General features: G+C 42.5%; 1 long non-coding RNA gene across 1 annotated transcript in view; it reads left to right on the forward strand.

Annotated features, from left to right (window-relative positions):
* The first annotated feature begins 1,115 nt into the window (after window positions 1-1,115).
* LOC126177138 (uncharacterized) overlaps window positions 1,116-18,983 on the forward strand; it is a 373,973-nt gene continuing 356,105 nt past the window's right edge. Inside the window, exon 1 of the long non-coding RNA XR_007535757.1 lies at window positions 1,116-1,212. This is a non-coding gene — a long non-coding RNA (uncharacterized LOC126177138). The remainder of the gene's footprint in view (window positions 1,213-18,983) is intronic.

Here is an 18,983-nt window from a genome sequence, read left to right on the forward strand (position 1 = left end):
CACAACTTGACTAAAAGAAGGGATCGGTTGAAAGGATACATTCAGAGACTAAACTGGTGTGGCAGCTATTAATCGTATAGGGCGACCAAGAGATGAATACAGAAAGCATATGCTGAAGGATGTAAATTGAAGTAGTTATTCGGAGACGAAGGGTAATGTAACATAGAGAGCTACATCAAACCGTCTTAGGACTGAAGACCACAACAACAAGCACAATAAGTAAAATTCCATTATTTGTTATTTTTAGTGGTGTCATTTCAATGGTCAGCAATGTATTATGTTGTAAGATTCACTGACTAGTTTGGGTTTCGTGTGATGCTGAGTTTCAAGAATGGAGCATATAATAACTGTTGTGACTTGGCAAGACAGCCAAGCCACTATGACCGGTAGCCGAAAGGCACGCGTTAAGCTCACGCAGGCTGGCGTGAGGTCTGGAACAGTTAAAGGAGTTGAGTCTAGTAAAAATAATACGTAGCTGCTGGAATACTTAACTTTAATCCACAATTGGTGAACACCTCTCTTGACGGTACATGCATCACATGATAAATAGCAATTGATTAAGGCGCCTTGCTAGGTCGTAGCAAATGACGTAGCTAAAGGCTATGCTAACTATCGTCTCGGCAAATGAGAGCGTAATTTGTCAGTGACCATCTCTAGCAAAGTCGGCTGTACAACTGGGGCGAGTGCTGGGAAATGTCTCTAGACCTGCCGTGTGGCGGCGCTCGGTCTGCAATCACTGACAGTGGCGACACGCGGGTCCGTCGTATACTAGCGGACCGCGGCCGATTTAAAGGCTACCACCTAGCAAGTGTGGTGTCTGGCGGTGACACCACAATAACCGTATTTCTCCATTGTGCGGTGGGGCCCAAAATATGCAGCCGGTGTATTTTGAGAAGCACGAGGAGTCCGTTGAAGGCCATGTGCGAGCCAAGCAGCGAGTGCGCACCAGTTGCTGTGTAACAGAATGGGGTACGCGGTACAGTGCAGTTGTGTGTGTTGCCCACATAGTACTTCTGTGTTTTCTCTTGTTGCGTTCCACTGTTTGAGGTACCGAGCTGTTACTCAACCACGGTGGTCTCCTGGGGTTTGCTGCCGGATCCTCCACCTGTCTGTCATTTCAGGAGAGACACTGCTGCCACTACTGCTGCTGCTGCTGAGTCCCACCGATCCTCTTCGTTCCCTTGATTAAGCACATCTGGGTGGTTTACCCGCGTAACTGTTCAAGTCATTACCTATGTCTACTGTAATTTTTTAAACATAAGCTGCCTTTGTTATACAGGGTGGTCCATTGATCGTGACCGGGCCAAATATCTCACGAAATAAGCGTCAAACGAAAAAACTACAAAGAACGAAGCTTGTCTAGCTTGAAGGGGGAAACCAGATGGCGCTATGGTTGGCCCGCTAGATGGCGCTGCCATAGGTAAAACGAATATCAACTGCGTTTTTTAAAAATAGGAACCCCCATTTTTTATTACATATTCGTGTAGTACGTAAAGAAACATGAACGTTTTAGTTGGACCACGTTTTTTTCTCGTCGTGATAGATGGCACTGTAATAGTCACAAACATATGGCTCACAATTTTGGACGAACAGTTGGCAACAGGTAGGTTTTTTAAATTAAAACACAGACTGTATTTCGGTTGTTCCAATGTGATACAGTACCTTTGTGAACTTATCATTTCTGAGAACGCATGCTGTTACAGCATGATTAACTGTAAATACCACATTAATGCAGTAAATACTCAAAATGATGTCCGTCTACCTCAGTGCATTTGGCAATACGTGTAACGACATTCCTCTCAACAGCGAGTAGTTCGCCTTCCGTAATGTTCGCACATGCATTGACAATGCGCTGACGCATGTTGTCAGGCGTTGTCGGTGGATCACGATAGCAAATATCCTTCAACTTTCCCCACAGAAAGAAATCCGAACGTCAGAACCGATGAACGTGCGGGCCAAGGTAGGGTGCTTCGACGACCAATCCACCTGTCATGAAATATGCTATTCAGTACCGCTTCAACCGCACGCGAGCTACGTGCCGGACATCCATAATGTTGGAAGTACATTGCCATTCTGACATGCAATAAAACATCTTGTAGTAACATCACTAGAACATTACGTAGAAAATCAGCATACATTGCACCATTTATATTGCCATCGATAAAATGGGGGCCAATTATCCTTCCTCCCATAATGCCACACCATACATTAACCCACAGAGGTCGCTGATGTTCCACTTGTCGCAGCCATCGTGGATTTTCCGTTCCCCAATAGTGCATATTATGCCGGTTTACGTTACCGCTGTTGGTGAATGACGCTTCGTCGCTAAATAGAACGCATGCAAAAAATCTGTCATCGTCCCGTAATTTCTTTTGTGTCCAGCGGCAGAACTGTACACGATGTTCAAAGTCGTCGCCATGCAATTCCTGGTGAATAGAAATATGGCACGGGTGCAATCGATGTTGATGTAGCATTCTCAACACCGACGTTTTTGAGATTCCCGATTCTCGCGCAATTTGTCTGCTACTGATGTGCGGATTAGCCGCGACAACAGCTAAATCACCTACTTGAGCATCATCATTTGTTGGAGGTCGTGGTTGACGTTTCACTTGTGGCTGAACACTTCCTGTTTCCTTAAATAACGTAAGTATCCGATGACCGGACCAGACACTTGGATGATGTCGTCCAGGATACCGAGCAGCATACATAGCACACGCCCGTTGGGCATTTTGATCACAATAGCCATACATCAACACGATATCGACCTTTTCCGCAATTAGTAAACGGTCCATTTTAACAAGGGTAATGTATCACAAAGCAAATACCACCCGCACTGGCGGTATGTTACGTGATACCACGTACTTATACGTTTGTGACTATTACAGCGCCATCTATCACAAAGCGAAAAAAGTGATCCAACTAAAACATTCATATTTTTTTACGTACTACACGAATATGTAATAAAAAATGGGGGGGGTGTTCCTATTTAAAAAAACGCAGTTGATATCTGTATGACCTATGGCAGCGCCATCTAGCGGGCCAACCATAGCGCCATCTGGTTTCCCCCTACAAGCTAGACGAGTTTCGTTCTTTGTAGTTTTTTCGTTTGATGCTTATTTCGTGAGATAGTCGGCCCTGTCACTATCAATGGACCACCCTGTATACCTGTAATACTTAAATTTATCCATGTTATATGGATGTTATTTGAGGGCTGTAACTGTATAGTAAGATCTTTATGAAATAATATATACTGCGACAGTTACTCGTTGCTAATATTTTATTAGCATGGCGCGTTTCGGAAGCATGCTACCACCATCAGGTCTATTTACAGTTACTTTTAAAATCGTAATAACTATGAAGTGAGGTTAGTTCCTTTCCTGTTAGTGCCAGGGAGGTTGTGTGTCGAAAAAGACGCCTGTATCTTTGTAGCAATGTTTACTTTATATTAGCTTTTGAGATTCGTCCGATTGCCGTAAACAAATCCTTGTGAAAATGTTAAGTTGTAATGCACTTAGTATGGCGTTCTGTGAGCCAGACAACGAAATTACTAACAAAAATGAAAAGTAAATACACTAACAAAATGGCTAACCATACTTATCACATAACGTACACATTGTAATATTTTTAACTTCCTGAACAGGTGTCTTTTTTCGACGCATAACCGCATTAGCACACACAGCAAAGGAAACTAATCTTATTTTAAATCAATTACAATGTAAAAGTGACAATAAAAGTGTCTAATGATGATAGCAAAACGCATTGTGCTAATAAAATATTAGTAACAAGTCAATGTTGCAGAACAAATTATTTCAAAAAAGTACCTGCAATAACCGGTAAACAATACGTTCTTTGTCTATATGCATTTATGCTTAGCTTTAGTACAGTGCGACCAGGTACAGCTACGTGTGAGTTCGTTTTGCTATATATGATGGCGTAAAATCATACTGAGCGTACCGCACAATGAGGAGAGGCAATGTGTAATTACGATAATACGCATGTAAACGAAATAAGCTAGCAGAAGCGGCGACTAAAATAAATATTTTAAAGAGAATCGCAAACTCAGTTTTAGTAATTGTAAGAACTTCGGCTGAGAAAACGAGATACACGACAAGTGTAACAAAATGCTACGAAAATATGTTAATAGAAGTAGATAAAATATAAGCAGTAACAACATTTGAATGCTTTGTGGGTATAGAGTCTTCCTACATGATAAGAATAAGAACAGAAGAGTCAGTTGAATTGAAAGAGCATATTCTTCTTTGACAACAACAAGCGTATCTTTAAAAATGTAAAACTGAAAGATACACTGCAGTGTTTGTTCCATAATGTTTACATGTCAGGTTATTCTTAACAATGAGTTATATACAGCACATGCCCGAGCCAGTTGAAAGGACAATTGCAATGAACTGTGTGGGTGGAACATGAGCCAATGATGGGTTGATATCGTGAAGTAACAAGAAAGTGTTGTAAAAGCAATGGTTTCTTAGCAGCAAGAGAAAATTGACGGGTACTGTCTTTTCCTGTAAAGACTAGCAGAGTTGTAAATACAGATAAAAATGGAAATAACGGGTTACAAGTATCTGAGTTCAGTATGAGACTACATGCTAGAAGAAATGCCTTTGTCGGAACGAAATACTGATTAGAGCTGTAGAACTGGATGCAGTAATTTACTTACATTCTGGGAAAACAACGTACAAGATAGACACGTAGTGATTCTTGTCTTTAGCGTAGCTTATGCTATGAGAACAGCTATGGGGAGTTAATAGTCTGGAACCAAGTTGAGCACCTTTTTTGGGCTGTCTGCTATCTACTGTAGTTTGTTTCCCACAGAGTTTCAACTTATCACTTCTTTCTCTCTACAACTTCTGTACCATTTAAGAACTCAGTGTCAGCTATTGCTGTTTCACTAATAATTAGCAGTACACTGGGGCCAGCAATGGTTCCTGTGTCCTTAGAGGCTAATCCTTTATACTTGTTGCTCTAGGCAGGTACTGCCTTCATAGAATTACTTTCTTTCCAAGGTATGCCTCGCCAGTTTCTTCGTTTTGGAGAGGGAAATTGAGCTAACTTCCTCAAGTGAGGATGTCTAACTTTAACTGTGGTTTTCTTCATGTGTGAAATCTATTAAGGTGGCACTATGTCGTGGCAGTTTTAGGTGGGGAGTGTTTTGAACTGTGGATGCGTAAGATACCGATAAAAGTCGGGCCTGAACTACCACTGCCAACCGCAGCAAACAATTGCGCTGTAGCCACTATTATACCAAATGCTTTGTATACTCCTATTTGCTTTATATGTGGATTGCTTGTTTTTTTCTGTTCTTATTTTAAAATAAGTAAAGAGACTAATCCTAGTGCATAAGGGGATTCGAATGCGACTCTCAACGCAACAAAAGGAATCAGCGATCTCTACGACCGTTATGTCAGTTCTGCTTTTGTGGAAGGACAGAACACGAACATAGGATGGCAGCCCTTCGAGAGGGAGGCGGGGGTTATTCACCTGCACAGTTCCTTTCCGCTCGACCAATATGAGTTCTCGTTTGTTTACGGTCGCGAACTACTGCCACAATCTTTTTTTTTTAATTAGTCATCAGTCTTGTGACTGGTTTGATGCGTCTAGCCAGGAATTCCTCTCCTGTGCCAACCTCTTTCATCTCAGAGCACCAGTTCTCGATTTTGATTACAATCTCTGTCTTCCTCTATAGTTCTTACCCTCTACAGCTCCCTTTCATTCCCTGATGTCTTAACAGGTGTCCTTTCATCCTGTACCTTTTCCTTGTCAGTGTCATCCACATATTCCTGTCCTCTCCGCGCAGAACTTCTTTATACCTCACTTCATCCTCACTTCATCAGTCCACCTAATTTTGAACATTGTTCAGTATCACCACATCTCAAATGCTTCGATTCTCCTCTGTTCCGGTTTTCCCACAGTCCACGTTTCACTAACATACGATGCGGTACTCCAAACGTATATTCTCAGAAATTTTTCCTGTAATTAAGACCTATGTTTCATACTAGTAGAGTTGAGGTTAACGAAAATCATTTTGAACATTTATTGCATTAATGTGGTATTTACAGGTAATCACGCTGTAACAGCATGCGTTCTCAGAAACGATAAGTTCACAAAGGTTCATGTATCACATTGGAACAACCGAAATAAAATGTTCAATCGTGCCTACGTTCTGTATTTTAATTTAAAAAACCTACCTGTTACCATCTGTTCGTCTAAAATTGTGAGCCATATGTTAGTGACTATTACAGCGCCATCTATCACAAAGCGAAAAAAGTGGTCCAATTGAAACATTCATATTTATTTACGTACTACACAAATATGTAACAAAAAATGGGGGTTCCTATTTTAAAAAACGCAGTTGATATCCGTTTGATCTACGGCAGTGCCATCTAGCGGGCCAACCATAACGCTATCTGGTTTCCCCCATCAAGCTAGACAAGTTTCGATCTTTGTAGTTTTTTCGTTTGACGCTTATTTAGTGAGATATTTGGCCCGGTCGCGATCAATGGACCACCCTGTATACTCACGCAGAGCTGCTCAATAGACGGGCGTGGGTAATGGAAACAGGGATTCCTCTGCGACCTGTAAGAAAATACGGTCTAGGTATTTGCGTATCCTGTTTGGTTCAAATGGCTCTGAGCACTATGGGACTTAACATCTGTGGTCATCATGTAACCTCCCCCTCACTTACCGACCTTAATGACAGTGAAATATTAAACCGCGTGTACCCAATGGAAATTTGGGAAAAGCAATCGTCACCGAAGTTAATCTATCGGTAAAGAGGGAGGAAAGGGTTACATCTAAATGAAAGGAAAAATGCAAATGAAAGTGGTGGAAATTAATTTCGAAAAGGGGTAAAGTTAATAAAGAAAGTAAATGTGCGGCCGTCACGTTAACAATTAACCAGCGGTAATTAGATATTTGAGATTTGGGGAAAATTACGGTCGCCAGTCCTATGGACAACTACTATAATAACTGAAAAAGAAAGGTTATTGCACATATAATTAGCACTAAAAGCGTGGCAACTGAAGGTTGACACGTGTTGTGTGAAAACTGAAAGTTTGTCAGAAGTAATAAATTTCGCTATACTCTGACTTAATTTAGCAAAAGAATTAATAAAACCGGAAAATTGAAAGTTAATTTAGTGACTGAAATTAATAGTGAGCTTTGTTTCTGAAGCACTACGAAATTCAATAAAATAAGGTTAGTCTTGGGCTGCCTCAACAATCATTTCAAAAGCTACTTGAATCTACGCAATTTAGAAATAAGAGATTTAACTTTGAATTTGAATTTAATGATTCTGAACAATTAACAATAGTAAAATTTAGTATGTACCAAGCTGATCTGTAGTCACAGGCAAGCTAAAATATGGTAACAAAACTTGCACTCATAATTTGTGCTCCGCCAATATCTTCGAGAAAATGGTAAACAGAAGAGTCAACAGCAGCGCGTCCAGCAGCGGGAAAGCAGCAGGTGCGGCGGGTCTGCTCTTGGCGGAAGGTGTGGCTGCGGCCGCTCTGAGGTCAGAGCTGTGGTCCGCTCTGAGGTAAACGCTGCGCTTCGCGATAAAAACAATCTCGATCTGATAGCAGGCACTATATCAGATACTGTAACGGAAGCAGTATTGGCCAAAATGCGTGAAACTGTTGAGGCCAATACTGCCGAAATTACAGCACTAAAAAAGTCAGTGTCTGAATACGAGAAAAAGGCACGAGAGTTGGAAGTGAAATTATCTGCCGCAACAGACGAGCTAGAACAGTACCAAAGGCGAAATAGTCTGCGACTGTTTGGAGTAGCAGAAAATAAGGAAGAAGACACAGACAACCTGCTTATAAGGTTGAGCGTGAAAAATTAGGCGTTGAAGTGACCAAGGCAGACATTGACAGGAGCCATCTGGTGGGACGAAAACTACCTCGTCCAATAATAATTAAATTTGTATCGTACCGAAAAAGGGCAGAGATCTTTACCCAGAAGAAGAAGTTAGCAAGGACAGGGCTTACAATAAGGGAAGATCTGACACACGAACGGCTAAAGATTTTAAACAGTGCCATATCCCATTTCGGTCTTCAGAATGTGTGGACTCAGGATGGCAGAGTAATCATTAAGACAGCAGCTGGAAAGAAGACAGTCACAAACATGACAGAACTGAATAGTATTAAGTGAAGCTACTCGAGCCAAAAGTGCAAACTTAACACCATTTGCAAATTGTAACAGCCCTATACTCAGATATAGTTTTGTAATTGTATTAACTTTTTAATTATACCCATATTTGTACCTTCAACTAATTGTTTTTGTAACTGTATTAATTTTTCACTATTTTTTTGTGTCTGTAGCTCTAACCATTACTTAATTTTAGGTACTCCTAATACTTTTTTCATTTTCTCAGTTTATTCTCTTCCATTCTGTAATAGTTCTATTGCAATTATTAGTCTCTCCTTTAGTTCATTCATCACCCATCTCTTTGGTTCAAATTCTTCATAACAAAAATCACTACCAGTATTACTTTAGCAAATTTCAATCTAATTGTAGTTTCCTACGATAATCACTACTAGTATCACTTTAGTAAATTTCAATTTAATTCTAGCTTCCTACGATAATCTATTAATTACTAAGCTTACTTCTCTCTGCTGGCAGCATCGGCCTCTTAAATCACTCCCCTTTCCCTTATTTCCACCCTAAGCTGTTTCAAATACGCTAATTACATTTCTCCTCTTACGACATAGGATACACAGTGACACACAGCCGTCCCTATTTTGGTCATATTCTCCTTGCACCGAATACCGCTAATCCATTTTCTATATCCCGCAACCTCAGGAAATCTCTTGCAGTCGCCTTTCTTTCGGCACCCGCGGAGTCACAAACAGGGCGCGCAAAATCTTGGACACCCCTGTGTTATGTCACTTGGCGGAAGCACCGGCCAGTGCCCCTCGCGGCAGGTAGTGCCTAACAAAGGGACAAACCAGTCTGCCACCCTACTCCAGGCTGCTCAGCGGAACGCGTCAGAGCTTTTAGCAGCTCACTGCAACATCCAGTCTTTACCTGCACATTACGAAGAACTTAGCCACCTCTTCAACCAACTAAACTATCACGTAATCCTCTTCAAAGTCGGAAATTCTTGACTGGCATCGTGTACAAGCCGCCAAAAATAAGCTCAATGAGTTTCTTCCAGTTGGAATTACATTCACTTCAGTGTCAATACGAACATGTCATCGTAATGGGTGACTTGTATATAGACCTGCTAAGAGACACTCCCTCCGCAATAAACCGAAGAAGACTGTTTAGTTGCAATGGCATGAACATTCTTCCATTACAACCTACACACCATACGGCGCACAGTCATACTCTTATAGACGTAATCGCAACGAAACAGACTGACAAAGTAAGAGATGTTGGTCAAACATCGGCCCTTGGCCTCTCAGCACATGATGTAATATTCCTGGCCTACTCTGTGCAGCCCCCAAGGATCAAATCGCGTTACATAACTTGTAGGAACACGAAACGTATTGACCTTGACGCTCTAACAGCCGATTGCTCTGAAATCTCATGGCGTCAAATAATCAGAGAACCTACAATCGACGGCAAAATTAATGAACTTGGTGATAAACTCATTTCCGTCTATGACAAACATGCACCTGTGCGCACAATCCGTGTAAGAAAATCTCCTGCTCCATGGCTGACAGCTGAATTACGTCAAATGATGACTAATAGGGATGCTGCCCACAGGCGTTTCAAGGCAGATCCGAAACCCGAGCGTTTCGAAGAATATAGAAAGCTATGGAACAGAGTGAAACAATGCATTCGCAATGCTAAAATCAGGCACGCTCGCTCCTTTGTATGCAGCGATCTGACGCCCACGACTCTATGGAAGAATCTCCGTAGCTTGGGAGTCGGAAAGGCAAAATCGGAAACTACTTTTCATGTGTCAGCTAACGAATTAAATGAATTTTTCTCTGCACCACTGAATACCAGCGCGGCTGATAATTACCGTCCACAAGAATCCCCCAACAGGATAACTAACAACGATACCTTCCATCTAAAACATGTAACAACAAATACGGCAAGAAAAGCAATAATGAGAATCTCTTCTGATGCAATAGGCAACGACAGTATCGGTATAACCATGATTAAGAATGTTGCCGATATCTTAGTACCTGTCTTAACTGACATATTTAATTTTTTGCTCGTGAATGGAATATACCCCACTGCATGGAAAAGAAGCATAATTCGACCCATCCCTAAGATCGAAAACCCGCAACTGCCTAGTGATTACCGACCAATTAGCATACTGCCTGCTGTTTCCAAAGCACTTGTATATATTGTTCATGACCAAATCACTGAACACTTGCATGAATTCAGCCTATATGACAAATTTCAATCTGGTTTCCGTAAACATCACAGCACAAACACTGCTCTAATTAAAGTAACTGATGACCTGAAATATGCCATCGACAATCGAAAGACAACAATATTGACGCTACTGGACTTCAGCAAAGCTTTTGATACTGTTAACTTTGACATATTGCTCAGAAAAATGCAACAGCTTAATTTCTCTGATAGTGCAATGAGATGGTTTGAAAGCTACTTAAAAGACAGACAGCAATGTGTTGTCTGCGTAAATGAAAAATCTTCCTGGAAACATGTTTCCTCGGGAGTGCCACAAGGATCAGTCTTAGGACCACTTTTGTTTTCTTTATATGTCAACGATATTTCGTCGGTTCTGCCCTCCTGTAAATATCATTTCTATGCCGACGAACTCCAGCTCTACCTAAGCGTCAGACCTGAAGATGTAAACATTGCAATCGCTCAGATGAATGATGATCTGTCTTCAGTAGTGACATGGGCGAAAAACCTGGGGCTTAAACTAAATGCAAAAAAGACGCAAGTAATCTTAATAGCCCATCAGAAATTAATAAGTTCAGATTTACGCGAACGGCTACCTCCTATACTGCTCGACGGTACTCCAATACCATATCAGAAAACAGTGAAGAACTTGGGTGTAACTTTGGATGAGCATCTCAACTGGGCGCTCTCAAAAAGTTTCGGAACGTATTTCCACAGGGGAAACGCCAGCTCGTGCAAGCGCTCGTTCTACCGAACCTCCACTATTGTGATGTGATTCAACAAGGCATGAGTAGTGAAAACAAAAGACGGCTAGAGCTAACCATGAATGCCTGTGTGCGTTACACCTGCAACATACGCCGATATGATCATGTTTGTGCTTCATACTCCGAGCTAGGGTGGCTGCGGCCGGACAAATTGCGTGACTACCACACTCTATGTCTACTTCACCCACTCCTCGTCGCGCAAGCACCCCAGTACCTTGCTTCAGAGATTAAAAACCTGTCATGCCATCATAATCGAAACACGAGGTCACTCTTATTTGGTATCCTAACTGTGCCCACTCACAAAACAAAAACTTCTGCAAACTCCTTCTCAGTCGCCGCTGTCCGCCTCTGGAACAAACTGCCCCTTACCTTGCGCAAAATTCAATCTCCTGCTGCTTTTGAGAAGAAGTTGAAGCATTTCCTACTATCATCCTCATAAAGCTCTCCACAAAATTAATGTACAAGGCCAATCCTCTCATCTGTCAAATAGCAAAGCTAGCGTCTCCTATCTTGCTCCTGAGATGCCTTCCCCTTCATCTATCTCTATTAGCCACACAATCTCCTTTTCCTTTATTTTTCCTTAATTATGTTTCATCATGTCTCTCTATTCTTCTCCTCCCTTCACCATGAGTCTCCCTCATAATCCCTGCTGCCAGCACTCCTAAAATCTGTCTCTTCAATAATGTCTAATTATAACAGTACTTATGATCTACGAATATAAACTCTATATGTATGTATTTTTCCAGGTGTACCTTTCTAATTGTTTATTTCACTTTTTGTACTAGATGTAGTTTAACATGCCTACTAAAACATATGAATGTAAAATAAATAGAATGCCAGGTTAGATGTAAGAGAGGGCCTGATGGCCCTAATCTTGCCAGGTTAAATAAATAAATAAATAAATAAATATTGTAGCCAGCTATGAATACTTTAACTGAACTTTGAAATTAAAGCAGTGAAATGGAATGATATTACTTTAATGCTGGCGTCTGAATTTCAACGACACTCGGGTTCATTTTGGAAAAGGAAGGGACCCTGCTTGGTAATGCAATTGGGACAATGAGCAACAAAGGTTCATGCTAAGTTGCTGTAATTATAGTTACGAAAATGGAACAGTTTGAAAAGCTGAGGTCTGCCATACAGTTCTAAAACTTTACGTGCTTCCAGTCTTCCTTGTTGGTTGATTGAAGGTTTGAAGTCGTTGATCGAGGAGGTGGCGACAGTCACTCATTGTCGGCCGTCGCTGTTGCAGAAGCTGGATGTTGGCGCGCCTTCTTCTCGACACGGTCACCAGGCGAAACGGGCTCTTGATGTGCCCAGCTAATGCTTCCCGTCCGCGACACCGTATCAGGAACTATCATAGCGAGTCGAGCGCAATTACATGCTGCCAAACCCCGAAAGCGCGGCAACTCGCGGAAGCGTCACACAACACACCTGCTCCACCGCACTACTCTCGCCAGACTCCCTCTACCTGCGCTCTGCCCGCGGCAGAGTTAACACTCCCGGAGATCCTAAACACTTTGGTTCTCCACAAGGCCTATCGATGTAGTCGTTCGATAGCATATTTTTTCCTAGGCAAGACCCAGCGTAAAAATACAAATAATATTTACAAAACAAACCAATTATACATCGACATAAATGCATAAATCTATATATACGAATAGTAAAACAATTACAATATATAAAGACACAGAAATGTCATATCTTCAGGTAACAAAATAGGGAAAAAATTCATAGTACATTAGATGGAAATAGGAGGATATGCATTTCCGGCGTTACAATCAGTCCCCTAGAACTTAGAACTACTTAAACCTAACTAACCTAAGGACGTCACACACATCCATGCTCGAGGCAGGATTCCAACCTGCGACCGTAGCGGTCACTCGGTTCCAGACTGAAGCGCCTAGAACCGCACGGCCACACGGGCCAGCTGCGTATCCTGGTTCCGTGACGTAGCAACCCATTGACGTGCTGCGTGATCTCACATCCGTGAGTATCACCGGGAATTTTTATTTTGGTGTACCGAGAACTGCATGTTCAATATTTCTATCACTAGCAGTTATGATGTTAGCCACTCGTTTTTCTTCGCGAAGAAAGCGTCAGCTTTACGTCATATTTACAGTGCAGTTTCTCTGGGAAAGGAACTACAACGAAATGGAACTCTCAGAACCCAGTGACGTAGGAGAAGCAAAGAAACCTAATATCCTGCTATCACATGCGATAGGAGGGCCGATCCACATGGGCCCAGAACCAGCAAAAACAGCGACGCGCAGCAGCTGTTGTGCTGTGGCGTCACAGTTACTGCTGTAAAAAAGAACTGGTAGCGTCGGTCGAAGTCTGGAGTCATCTGCTCTCGAAGGAATGTGAAAGCGTAAAGTCACTTCTCTCAGGTCACTGCAACACAGTCTGGCCACAGCTTGTGCGCAATATAACCAGTTTTAGTATACGCATCATCGAATAGACCGATTTTTTTCCCTTTCTTCCATTTTCACGAGCTATAGAGTAACAGAACTTTCGTCTTTGTCTTGGTTTAAGGACGTTGCTGGAAGCAGACTGCCACAGTTTCTAAGACAAGGCAAAGAATAAGCCCTAGCCTAGTCTTCAGACCCCAGTAATGAGAAACACTGGAAACACTTCCCAGTGAACAAGCCGCCATGAGCTGTTGGATTGATTTTTCACTAAATTCGATCTTACTAATCGAGAATCTCACACACATCGATCAGTCCTGCACTAATGAAAAACAGTGAGGCGTTCCTTAAGGAATAAAATAAGGATGCATGGAACTTTTCTCCGTTACTGGATGCCAGAGCATATTACACTGTTCAGTCACATTAATGTGATCACCGTCTATGTTCGACGTCAACGTGCAACACTCACAGACGGCGCGTGGCAGTATTAGCCGTGGAAGATATACACTACCGGCCATTAAAATTGCTACACCACGAAGATGTTGTGCTTGTTTTTTTTTTGTTTTTTTTTTGTTTTTTTTTGGTCATCAGTCTACTGACTGGTTTTTATGGTTTTTATGCGGCCCGCCACGAAATCCTCTTCCTCTCAGAGTAGCACTTGCAACCTACGTCCTCTATTATTTGCTTGACGTATTCCAATCTCTGTCTTCCTCTACAGTTTTTGCCCTCTACAGCTCCCTCTAGTATCATGGAAGTCATTCCCTCATGTCTTAGCAGATGTCCTATCATCCTGTCCCTTCTCCTTATCAGTGTTTTCCACATATTCCTTTCCTCTCCGATTCTGCGTAGAACCTCCTCATTCCTTACCTCATCAGTCCACCTAATTTTCAACATTCGTCTATAGCACCACATCTCAAATGCTTCGATTCTCTGCTGTTCCGGTTTTCCCACAGTCCATGTTTCACTACCATACAATGCTGTACTCCAGACGTACATCCTCAGAAATTTCTTCCTCAAATTAAGGCCGGTATTTGATATTAGTAGACTTCTCTTGGCCAGAAATGCCTTTTTTGCCATAGCGAGTCTGCTTTTGATGTCCTCCTTGCTCCGTCCGTCATTGATTATTTTACTGCCTAGGTAGCACAATTCCTTAACTTCATTGACTTCGTGACCATCAATCCTGATGTTAAGTTTCTCGCTGTTCTCATTTCTACTACTTCTCATTACCTTCGTCTTTCTCCGATTTACTCTCAAACCATACTGTGTACTCATTAGACTGTTCATTCCGTTCAGTAGATCATTTAATTCTTCTTCACTTTCACTCAGGATAGCAATGTCATCAGCGAATCGTATCATTGATATCCTTTCACCTTGTATTTTAATTCCACTCCTGAACCTTTCTTTTATTTCCATCATTGCTTCCTCGATGTACAGATTGAAGAGTAGGGGCGAAAGGCTACAGCCTTGTCTTACACCCTTCTTAATACGAGCACTTCGTTCTTGATCGTCCACTCTTATTATTCCCTCTTGGTTGTTGTACATATTGTATATGACCCATCTCTCTCTATAGCTTACCCCTACTTTTTTCAGAATCTCGAACAGCTTGCACCATTTTATATTGTCGAACGCTTTTTCCAGGTCGACAAATCCTATGAAAGTGTCTTGATTTTTCTTTAGCCTTGCTTCCATTATTAGCCGTAACGTCAGAATTGCCTCTCTCGTCCCTTTACTTTTCCCAAAGCCAAACTGATCGTCACCTAGCGCATTCTCAATTTTCTTTTCCATTCTTCTGTATATTATTCTTGTAAGCAGCTTGGATGCATGAGCTGTTAAGCTGATTGTGCGATAATTCTCGCACTTGTCAGCTCTTGCCGTCTTCGGAATTGTGTGGATGATGCTTTTCCGAAAGTTAGATGGTATATCGCCAGACTCATATATTCTACACGCCAAAGTGAATAGTCGTTTTGTTGCCACTTCCCCCAATGATTTTATAAATTCTAATGGAATGTTATCTATCCCTTCTGCCTTATTTGACCGTAAGTCCTCCAAAGCTCTTTTAAATTCCGATTCTAATACTGGATCCCCTATCTCTTCTAAATCGACTCCTGTTTCTTCTTCTATCACATCAGACAAATCTTCACCCTCATAGAGGCTTTCAATGTATTCTTTCCACCTATCTGCTCTCTCCTCTGCATTTAGCAGTGGAATTCCTGTTGCACTCTTTATGTTACCACCGTTGCTTTTAATGTCACCAAAGGTTGTTTTGACTTTCCTGTATGCTGAGTTTGTCCTTCCGACAATCATATCTTTTTCGATGTCTTCACATTTTTCCTGCAGCCATTTCGTCTTAGCTTCCCTGCACTTCCTATTTATTTCATTCCTCAGCGACTTGTATTTCTGTATTCCTGATTTTCCCGGAACATGTTTGTACTTCCTCCATTCATCAATCAACTGAAGTATTTCTTCTGTTACCCATGGTTTCTTCGCAGCTGCCTTCTTTGTACCTATGTTTCCCTTTTTAGAGTTGTCCATTCCTCTTCAACTGTACTCCATACTGCGCTATTCCTTATTGCTGTAGGTATAGCGTTAGAGAACTTCAAACGTATCTAGTCATTCCTTAGTACTTCCGTATCCCACTTCTTTGCGTTTTGATTCTTCCTGACTAATGTCTTGAACTTCAGCCTACTCTTCATCACTACTATATTGTGATCTGAGTCTATATCTGCTCCTGGGTATGCCTTACAATCCAGTATCTGATTTCGGAATCTCTGTCTGACCATGATGTAATCTAATTGAAATCTTCCCGTATCTCCCGGCCTTTTCCAAGTATGCCTCCTCCTCTTGTGATTCTTGAACAGGGTATTAGCTATTACTAACTGAAACTTGTTACAGAACTCAATTAGTCTTTCTCCTCTTTCATTCCTTGTCCCAAGCCCATATTCTCCTGTAACCTTTTCTTCTACTCCTTCCCCTACAACTGCATTCCAGTCGCCCATGACTATTAGATTTTCGTCCCCCTTTACATACTGCATTACCCTTTCAATATCCTCATACACTTTCTCTATCTGTTCATCTTCAGCTTGCGACGTCGGCATGTATACCTGAACTATCGTTGTCGGTGTTGGTCTGCTGTCGATTCTGATTAGAACAACCCGGTCACTGAACTGTTCACAGTAACACACCCTCTGCCCTACCTTCCTATTCATAACGAATCCTACACCTGTTATACCATTTTCTGCTGCTGTTGATATTACCCGATACTCATCTGACCAGAAATCCTTGTCTTCCTTCCACTTCACTTCACTGACCCCTACTATACCTAGACTGAGCCTTTGCATTTCCCTTTTCAGATTTTCTAGTTTCCCTACCACGTTCAGGCTTCTGACATTCCACGCCCCGACTCGTAGAACGTTATCCTTTCGTTGATTATTCAATCTTTTTCTCATGGTAACCTCCCCCTTGGCAGTCCCCTCCAAGAGATCCGAATGGGGGACTATTCCGGAATCTTTTGCCAATGGAGAGATCATCATGACACTTCTTCAATTACAGGCCACATGTCCTGTGGATACACGTTACGTGTCTTTAATGCAGTGGTTTCCATTGCCTTCTGCATCCTCATGTCGTTAATCATTGCTGATTCTTCCGCCTTTAGTGGCAATTTCCCACCCCTAGGACAAGAGAGTGCCCTGAACCTCTATCCGCTCCTCCGCCCTCTTTGACAAGGCCATTGGCAGAATGAGGCTGACTTCTTATGCCGGAAGTCTTCGGCCGCCCGTGCTGATTATTTATCAAAATTTAGGCAGTGGCGGGGATCGAACCCGGGACCGAAGACGTTTTGATTATGAATCAAAGACACTACCCCCTTTTTTTAAATTTAATATCATGTTGTTCGTTTTTGTTCGTTGTATCTGCTCGGGGCGGACATCGCAAGACACCCGTTTCAGTTCGTCGTTGATCCATTAACCCAGTTTTTTTTATTACAGAGGGCAGTTAACCCTCCGACCGAACACGCTGAGCTACCGTGCCGGCTCCCCTAGACCACGGGTTCTTCCCCGTGGCTGCAGGTGGCATTTTCAGATGGATCACGTTTTACGCTCCATCAGAAAGACTATCATTGGCGTGAATGGCCCTGCAATAATCGACATAAGGGTCCAGACTGGAATAGGATGCATTATGGTCTGGGGAACGTTTTTTAGTGGCATTCCCTGGATATCTTGTCACCCTGGAAGGCACAAAGGATCAACACAAGTATGCACCTATACTCGAGGATCCTTAAATGCTGTTTATTGTTTCCTCGGAACGACGCCATCTAGCAGTGGGACAACGCAACGTGTCACTCAACTCGCAGTGTCAGTGCGTGGTTCCAAGAGTACCAGGTTGAGTTTACCGTTTACCCCTGTGCACTACATTCGTCGTTTTTAAACCCAGTCGAAGATCTTTGGTCCCACCTCAGTTTGGCTATTGGAGCCATAGATCCCCAGCCGAGAAACCTAGAGCAGCTAGCCACAGCACTGGAGTCATCGTGGCACCACATCACAGTCAGTAGCTTCCAGAACCTCACTGACTCTTTTCCTGCACGTCCGCGCTGCAAAGGATGGTTACGCAAGGTTTTGACAGGTGGTCGCACTAATATGACTTGCCAGTGTGTAAGCACGTGCAATAAGATATTCATCGAGAAAGAGAAGCTTCTTTCAGATAATTGATTCATATTTAGTAACAACCCCTATCTGAAATACACCTAATTCTTTTTTTTTACCACTTGTATATTCCCAAAAGAATAGACGCAGTTGAACCTGTAGATTGCGCTTTCCTATATATCCGGAAAATGCTCGACATTGTAAAACACTGTCGACTGCTAACAAAGTACACTATGTGATCAAAACTATCCGCACACCTGGCTGAAAGTTCGTGGCGCCCTCTATCGGTATTGCTGGAATTCAGTATGGTTTTGGCCCACCCTTAAGCCTTGATGACAGCTTCCACTCTCGCAGGCATACGTTCAGTCAGGTGCTGGAAGGTTTCTTGGAGAGTGGCAGCCCATTCTTCACAGTGAGGCCTGGTACGAAGGCGTCGTTGCAAAACAGCCTAAAGGTGTTCTATAGGGTTCAGGTCAGGGCTCTGTGCAGGCCAGTCCATTACAGGGATGTTAGTGTCGTGTAACCACTCCGCCACAGGCCGTGCATTATGAACAGGTGCTCGATCATGTTGAAAGATGCCGTCCCTGAATTGCTCTTCAACAGTGGGAAGCAAGAAGGCGCTTAAAACATCAGTGTGGGCCTGTGCCGTGATAGTGCCAAGCAAAACAACAAGGGGTGCAAGCCCCCTCCATGAAACACACGACCACGCTATAACACCACCACCTCCGATTTTACTGTTGGCACTACACAGGCTAGCTGATGACGTTCACCGGGCATTCGCCATACCCACACCCTGCCATCGAATCACCACATTGTGTGCCGTG

This window comes from Schistocerca cancellata, chromosome 3 (genome assembly GCF_023864275.1).
Source record: "Schistocerca cancellata isolate TAMUIC-IGC-003103 chromosome 3, iqSchCanc2.1, whole genome shotgun sequence".
Classification (NCBI taxonomy): Eukaryota; Metazoa; Arthropoda; class Insecta; order Orthoptera; family Acrididae; genus Schistocerca; species Schistocerca cancellata.